The 8,522-nt window shown below is 30.3% G+C and overlaps 1 long non-coding RNA gene and 1 pseudogene across 1 annotated transcript in view; one reads left to right on the top strand and one right to left on the bottom strand.

The window, feature by feature from the left end:
* Positions 1-2,519: 2,519 nt before the first annotated feature.
* LOC111621307 lies at positions 2,520-4,456 on the top strand (annotated as a pseudogene).
* A 3,777-nt stretch (positions 4,457-8,233) lies between these two features.
* LOC111621334 overlaps positions 8,234-8,522 on the bottom strand; it is a 32,899-nt gene continuing 32,610 nt past the window's right edge. Inside the window, exon 3 of the long non-coding RNA XR_002756053.1 lies at positions 8,234-8,379. This is a non-coding gene — a long non-coding RNA (uncharacterized LOC111621334). The remainder of the gene's footprint in view (positions 8,380-8,522) is intronic.

Raw genomic sequence — 8,522 nt, 5'->3', positions numbered from 1 at the left:
AATTAACCATGTAAAACACATAATGAGAAAAAATACAGGTACTGTACATTACTATTGTAATGCAAATGAATTATTTAGATCTACAGTGGTACCTCAGGATACGAAATTAATCCGTTCCGAAACTGAGATCTTATCATGAAAATGTCATAAGGTGAATCATTTTTCCCCATATGATTACATGAAAAACCAAATAATTCATTCCAACACGAAAAACACACTCAAATTAAAGCTAAGCAGTACATTAAAAAGAAAAATTACTATAGTAAGGAAAACACTGAAAAATGCATTTTGTAGTTGTAAATGTATAAATAACCATAATAGAATAATAATTGATTTAAAAAAATGTAGTTTTATTTGCACTTTACCTTTGAGGATAGACGACGGTGGAGGTGTAAATTGGTGGCAGAAGAGAGGGAGAAGGGAAATGATACTAAAACTTAACTTACATAACATAATGTAACAATAACTTAAAAATAACTTAGAAAAGATAAAAAAAATTAGTGTTGTTTTATATATATATTTTTAAATTTTTATTCACTGCTTTTTACTTTCTTTCCTTCACTTCCACCAGCACTTTCACTGGATAGAGGTCGCTTGGTAAAATATCTATCCAAAGAGGTTTGGCTTTGCCTACTTTTTAAAATGTTTCTAAAATGGCTTAGGCAAATGTCATTACTCTGAGTGGCAATATGGCCAGTGTGAACCTTTTTGGGATGTTTCTTTTCAATAAAATCAGTCACTTTCTGATAATATCTCGAGATTTCCTTTATCAAGCGAGATCCTTCCATGACGAAGCAAACACGGAGACTAAGACCAATGAACAGAAGTGAATAAAAAATGGTGCTGCGAACTAATGTAATGTTGTATGGTAAGTTTTTGTTCGTATCATGGAGCAAAAATATGTTCAAATTTCATATGCTGGGGTGTTCATATCCTGAGGTACAACTGTAGTTTGAATTAATCAAAATGATAAAAAATGTAGCCATTTATTAAATTTAAAATTTCATTTTCTTCATGAATAAGAATTAAATAAAACCAATTTTATCTAAAAAACAAATTATTATCAAATTATTAAACTTAATTTTTAGAAAAGAAGTTTATTGTATTTCTGCACAAATATGAGCAGGCTCTTATAGATGAGAAAAAATTGGCAGTATACCTACAGAATACCTAAAACACACTGTTTTTAAAAAAACTTTTATAATATTGGAAACATAGCATAGCATAATAGTACAGTGCTCTTGTAGGCCAAAACAAATTACACATATAAGAGCATACACTTACATGAAGGTATAATCTTATAAGCAAAGCAGGACCTATGTTTCATAAATGTGAAAACAGGCAGTTTTCACATATAAGAGCATGGTCTTATTTGTGCAGAAATATAGTATGTGTACAAAAATCTTTCACAAATTAATATATAAATTTAACTTATTTGGTAAAACCATCATCAAAATGTGTTATAATATAAATCAATTAATTTTTATTTAACTTAACCTTTCATAACTTTCACTTTAACATAACTTTTCAGACATGTCTTACAAAATTTATGAATTCTTTTACATTCAAAAATAAATAACTAACATAATATTCTGTTTAAATGTTGCATATGTTTGAATCTTAATAAATTAAACAACATATAAATAAAATATAACTTTTTTGATTCTCAAATTAATTTTAATTATTGGCATTTTATGAAATTAATATTCTTAAATTTTCAAATAAAAAAATGTCTATATTAGTAAGCATTTTGTTTGTCTAACTATAGTCTCATTTAAGAAATGTACTTTATTGGAGTTACAAATATTACACTTTCTAAAGCACTTTCAAACTGATAAACTTCAGTAAACATCGAGTGTTGTCAGCTGCACATATGTTTGCAACTGAGACATTTTTCAAAAATGACAAGTCTGTTGTTGTTCTGTTACAGTGACTATTTAGGTGATACTTCAATACTGAAAGACATGGGAGAGTACCTGATCATCACACCATCATGAACTGAGTGAAAAAGTTTCACACTATGGCTTCTGCATTAGACAAGAAACCAGAAGAGCATGTGAAATCTGTGTGAATACCAGAGAACATTGAGCAAATGAGGAATGGGTCACATTTCTTTATGTAGTGCTCAAGAAGTACTTTACAGCAAACACTCTGAAACATGTTTCTAAATGCAGTGCTGCAATGTAGCGAATCATTTCTAAACTTTTGTTGCAAGAGGTCACTGCAGCAAAGATAAAGCAGCTTTTATGTTTGCTACACTTGTAAAGCAAAACAGACGCTTGTGTATATAATATATTATTATACTGTAAAAATAAAAAAGTCAAAGTTGACTGTTGATAAAAATACAGTTTAACCCAATTATAAAGTCATTGGATGTAACATAATGTCAAATTTTTATCGGTCCCATGATTTTACTATACTAGATAACGTTAAAAAAAACCCACTTGTAATGACATAAAACCCTGTTTTAATGTCATATTTAAAGCACTCCCAGATTTACAAAATTAGATTATGAATTTTATTTAACAAAGAAAATACAGTAAATGTACTACAGTTCAGTTTGTAGGGTCAGAGTCCACTTCCTAGAATGACTGTGGGTGGTACTCTCACTATCTGACTTTGGTGGGTGAGGTTCGTCACATCTTTAAATGATGTGACAATCAGGTTAGTTTGCATAGTTACTCATTGTCATGGTGATATCGTGTAGTGACATGATTGGCCAATTTGAACTGGTAACAGATGCTGCCAAGGAAAGATCGTAGAAGACCACGATTGGCTAAATTTGAATTGGTGGTGCATGAGTCTCAAGGAAGAGACGATTGACATCATGCGATGTGGCAGACCTGGAATAGAGCTATGACTAGCATACTGCTGATTGGTCGACAGGTGGCTGTCAATGACTATATAAGGTTGGCGTGGGAGTGGGAAATTCGAGTTGGATCTGTCTCGTCAACGAGACAGATCCAACTCGATATATATAGTTCTAATTTGTTATATATAGTTCTAATTTGTTATTGGTGTACCAAACAGTTGTGAATTGTGAAGCTGTTATAAATTTTAACTTTACTCTTGTGTTGTACAGTAGTTTAGCATCAAATTAGGTGAAATGGCTAGCTTAAAAAGAAAAGCGTTAATGTTAGACTGCAAAGTAGAAATAATTAAAGCAGTTGAAAGTGGAAGAAAAAAGGCGGATGTATGCAGAGACTTTGGTTTAGCAAATTCTAGTGTGCACAATAATAAAAAACAGAGAGAAAATTTTGAAAAGTGTTCAAGATCATAAGAGACAAGTGAAAAAAATTAAGTTAAGTTATGTGGCAAAGCCAATATTGATGCCGCTCTAATTACGTGGTTTAACCAATGCAGAAGTTCCAATTTACCACTAAATGGACTGATACTAATGGAAAAAGCAGAAGAATTTAGATGACTACTAGCGATACTAACTTTAAATGTTCTAATGGATGGCTAGACCGTTTTAAACAAAGACATGGCATAAGTTTCAGAAAAGTGTGTGGAAAAGTAAAAAGTGTAAATTTATTGGATATTAAAAACTGGTTAAGAAATGTATGGCCTAAATTAAGGGGGAAATATGCAGATGAAGACATTTATGATGCAGATGAAATTGGGATATTTTACAAACTTTTACCAGATAAAACATTTAAATTCAAAAATGAAAAATGTGTTGGTGGAAAACTTGCGAAAGATAGGATAACAGCTTTTGTTTGCACTAATATGATTAGTACAGACAAAAGAAAACTTCTTGTAATAGGAAAATCAAAAAATCCAATATGTTTTAAAAACATAAAAACACTACCAGTAAATTACAAAGCCAACAAAAAGACATGGATGACATCTAAGATTTTTGAAAAAGAAATTCAAAAATGGGATAGAGAACTTATTGGTAAAGGAAAAAGTTTTATTCCTTGTCGATAATTGCCCAGCACATCCAATTTTAGAAAATTTAAAGAGCATTAAAGTTGTATTCCTTCCTCCAAATTGTACCATACTAGCATACTTCAGCCAATGGATCAAGGAATTATAAGAAGCCTTATATCTCATTTCAGAAAAATTCTTTTACAAAAAATTATTACTAATATTGAAGATAACAACAAAATGGCAATTTCTTTATTAGATGCAGTTGATTTTTTGGAAAAATCTTAGTGTAAGGTTAGTTTGCTAATAGTAGCAAACTGTTTTCGCCATGCAAAACTATGTAATAGTAAAACAGCTATTACATTTATGAATGATGACAATAATGAGGACAACAACATTCCTCTACCAGAATTAATTAAAACACTTCAACGTTCAGAAAATGGTGAATTTTTGTCATCTGCTGCTACTGAATATGAGTGTAGATCAGGGGTGTCCAACCCATAGTCCGCAGGCCACATGCGGCTCAAGGCGAGTTCCAATGCAGCCCAATAAACATGTAAACAAAACCGACAAATGTTTTAATTTTTTTATTATTTATTTATTTCAACAGCATAAACTCAAAAAAGAAGTTTCACAAAACCATAAACCTTTATTCATATTTTATATTTGATTGAAAAGGAAATATTTTCAAATACTTGGAGATGTGTGAATGAGGAAAGATTACTAAATAAAGCTGGAGTTGTGACTCAAAGGATTATAGACCCAAATTTGGGGAAAGGAGAGAAAAGACAAAAGATAAAAAGCAGTGAGAAAGGTTAAATAGATCTTCTGTTATGCAAATATTGACCCTTAATTTTCCAACCTTTCTCACTTCTTTATCTTTTGTCCTTTCCCTGCATTTGGGTCTATAATCCTTTGAGTCACAACTCCAGCTTTATTTAGTATTCCTTCCAGCATTGCAAGATTTGGCTACATTGCGCCAAATGTGGCTACATTTTTTAGTTTGACATAAAAATATCATTTGGTGCTTAGGCTACTTTTTTGGCTACATATTATTTATAAATATATTAGTTGAATAAAAATGCACTTTAAAATGGTGCTTTGTCGCTTTTAATTAATTACAGACCCAAATAAAACAAATACTTGTGTTTTTCATATAAATTTTCGTTTTGTCTCTTAAATTCATTTATTACCTTGTTTATCTATCTATTTTTAAGTAAAAATTGAAAGTGTCTGTTCTATTTTTAAGTAAAAATTGAAAGTGTCTGTAGAAATAATTTTTTAAAATATCCTTTTTCGTGATAAAGTTTTAATACTTATAAGTATAGTCTAGACATGTTAATCCTTAAATATACTTGTATATTGGGCCACAATTATATATTATATATACTTATGGCCCAAAACTCCTTGACTTATTCCAATGCGGCCCAGAGAAACAAAAAGATTGGACAAAAAAATGTGGATAATGATGATGAAGATGAAACATCAGACAGAGAAAATGCAGTGCTGTCAGCCAGAGAAGCGCATAATGAAATAAGATTATTGAAAATGTTTTACTGGTCTTGGAAAACTTCATCGGAAATAATGAACAAAGTCTATGATTTAGAAAATGACACTGATAAACAGTTTTTAAGGGAAAAACACCTACAATCTAAAATAACTGACTTTTTTTTAAGTGAATATTGTTGTTGTGTCTTTTTAATTGGCATAAATTAATTTAACATTTTGTTGTCTTTTGATTCAATATTATTCTCAAAATCAGAAGTGCTGCCATTATTATAACTTGAGACAAATAAAAATTTCTTATGAAAGGTCATTTTTGAAATTTTTAATTACATTGTTGTAAACTTAGACATAATAATGTGAGATTAGCAGTGGGCCACTGGGCTCATCCCAAATGACCACTTACTCTGCAACAGGTTGGTAAAACCCATTCTCGGCTTGTCGGATGGCTAGGAGGGCAAAAATTTGAGTGGGGAGTGCGTTGGTAAGTCAGCAGGTGTCCTTCAGAGACAGGAGACAGTTTAAAAACTAAACAAGCATTTATTTATATAACTAAGCTAGGATATATAGGTTAAATGCGATTAAATGAGTTCACTATACAAAAGGGACGCTCTAATAGCTTTACCTGCTAGTCTGAGAGAGAGTTCACAAAGCTCTAAAAAGTACAAATACCTCTATGTGGATATGTCTAATATGCGTTCATTAATGGCGATGGAAGCTCAAATGGCTGTGGTTGGTTGTATGTCCTTTCGGTCCTGAGTATGGAGACAAATATGGCACATCTACCAAGTATAACTTCTGAGGGATTGCCCGGAGCCTCTGGGGACTCGAGCTTTTATACGTTATTTGTGGGAAATGAGTCACGTGATTGACTTCTGTTGACACTTACTGTGCATTCTGATCAGCTAAGTATCAACTTTCCCACCTTAATGTGAAAACAATCAGTGACCTCCGATATACTTCTCACCAAGAGTGTTTTTTTTCTCGGAGTTGTTTACAAAGATTTTTCTGACATTGGCGTAAAAATCACGGATTTCACAATAATGTAAATAAAGTAGATTTAAACATTTAGTTTGCACTTTTATACATACGATAATAAATTATTATTACCATAACAGATTCAGTATACTGTATTACCATTACGAAATACAGTAATTTTATGGTAATACATACAATGTTAAATTAGAATGGATTTTATAATAGGTCTTTAAATACACTTGGTACTTTTTATGTGACTGAAATTATGACCTGTAGATAATGACACTTGGTTATAACATCAAAAAATTGCCAGCACCATGAATGATGTTATAATCAAGTTAAACTGCATTATGGAAAGATTAAGAAGGATTAAATTTTATAAAATAACCCTGAAAGTTATCTGAAGAATAAGAAAATACTACATTTTAAATACAGTAGAGCATTGATTATCTGAATATCGATCAACCGAAAATGTTCCAGTCGGTAAATTTAAATTTCCACTAGTGCTGTGGCGCTGAAATATTTGGCTATGTTTTGGGCTACTCCAATATTGTTTTGAACCAATTTGTTGGTGTGTGTGTTTTAGCTGGCAGTACTGTCACGACCATGATTTGAACAAATTTCAACATGGGATAGGTTAATATATCTTTTTGTACATAATCGGTTATCTTAAAAATCGATTATCTGAACAACTCCAGTCCCGAATTGTTTCAGATCCCATCATTATCTCCTATCTCTTTACTTTGTTCACATTTTTGGAAAGATAATACTCAATTCTTTATATCTCTTTATTTAAATATTGTAGTTCTTTAACTAAAGCATTACTTTCGGCTATAACTGGAATTAAAGGATAGATTACGGCATCCATGTTTTCCTCGAGCAGAAAGCATTTCTAACCTATGATGCAGCGATGTGTAGCGATAGCTGTTTGTGATGTCATTTTTGCTACACTCTCGCTGCATAAAGAAATGTGGCCATGCTGTCAATCAAAGTCCAAAACATTTCACATGCATACATGCATCAGATCTTAATTTGTCAAAGAGCTTAGTGTGTCAGAGTTTGCATTCAGACCTAAATTATAATACATACAAAATCCAGTTTATGAGAATGATGGAAAATGTAGTCAATCAAGTGTATGAGTGTATGAACCTGGATGAATAGCATTCTAAGTAGAGATTTTTTCAAGAAATAATATAGGTTTTTGGGCTGTAACAACATGGCAAGTCTGTATCTCTCCATTATCAATAAATATGATCAATAATTGAACACACAGTGTATTTCAAAATGTATGTGAATGCTGGTACCGGTACATCTTCTTGTTTTATTCTACAGATCTATAAAATTCTTTTCATTTGAGTCTTTCAAATAAATTTTTATTAATAAATGTTTAATTTGATTATATGTCACAATTTAATTACTACATTACATTTTGTGCTTCCTTTACTTGTAATTTTATATTGCACATATCTGAAATAAGATGCACGAATGAAAATTTTATGTTGCATACATGATTAATCTTGAAACTATCAAACATATTTTTCCTTTCTATAAATAATTTTGTACAGTACATTCTAATTTAATTTAATTAATTTCAAAATAATGATCTCTTATATAACAAAAGTTGAATCAAATATGTACTGTATATATCCCATAAGTAAAAAATTGTATTATTTACACAACTTTTCTTAAAATCATATTATGACAACTGTAAGAGTGCTGTTGTTAAATCATTATAAAGTTTAAGGAAAAGTAAAATTTATTCTTAAAATATTGTTAAGTGAATAAATAACTTTAATAAGTCATTTATTTACTTTTTAAGATTCAGTTGAAATTATAATTTATAAATATTGGAATATTTTCATATTACTGAAACTTACTTTTGGAATGAATCCTAATTCAAACATGAGAACATGCAGAACAACAACAATTGCATCATTTGGTTCAGTAATTTCATTCTTTGTATATAATAATTCTAATACTTCTGGGAGAGGAATGTCATTATTTATTACATCACAGCAAAATTCAGGTCTGTAAATATATATAAATAATAATAATTTATTAAATTGTAATAAATAAATAAATATATTTATTTATTCAGACCATGGGAGAGTTATATTATATATTATAATAAATAAATAAATAAATATATTCCTAAAACATACTGTTTTTAA

The sequence above is a fragment of the Centruroides sculpturatus genome, unplaced genomic scaffold, assembly GCF_000671375.1.
Source record: "Centruroides sculpturatus isolate CEXI.00-Female unplaced genomic scaffold, Cexi_2.0 scaffold98, whole genome shotgun sequence".
Taxonomy (NCBI): domain Eukaryota; kingdom Metazoa; phylum Arthropoda; class Arachnida; order Scorpiones; family Buthidae; genus Centruroides; species Centruroides sculpturatus.
This window is presented reverse-complemented; position numbering and strand designations above follow the sequence as displayed.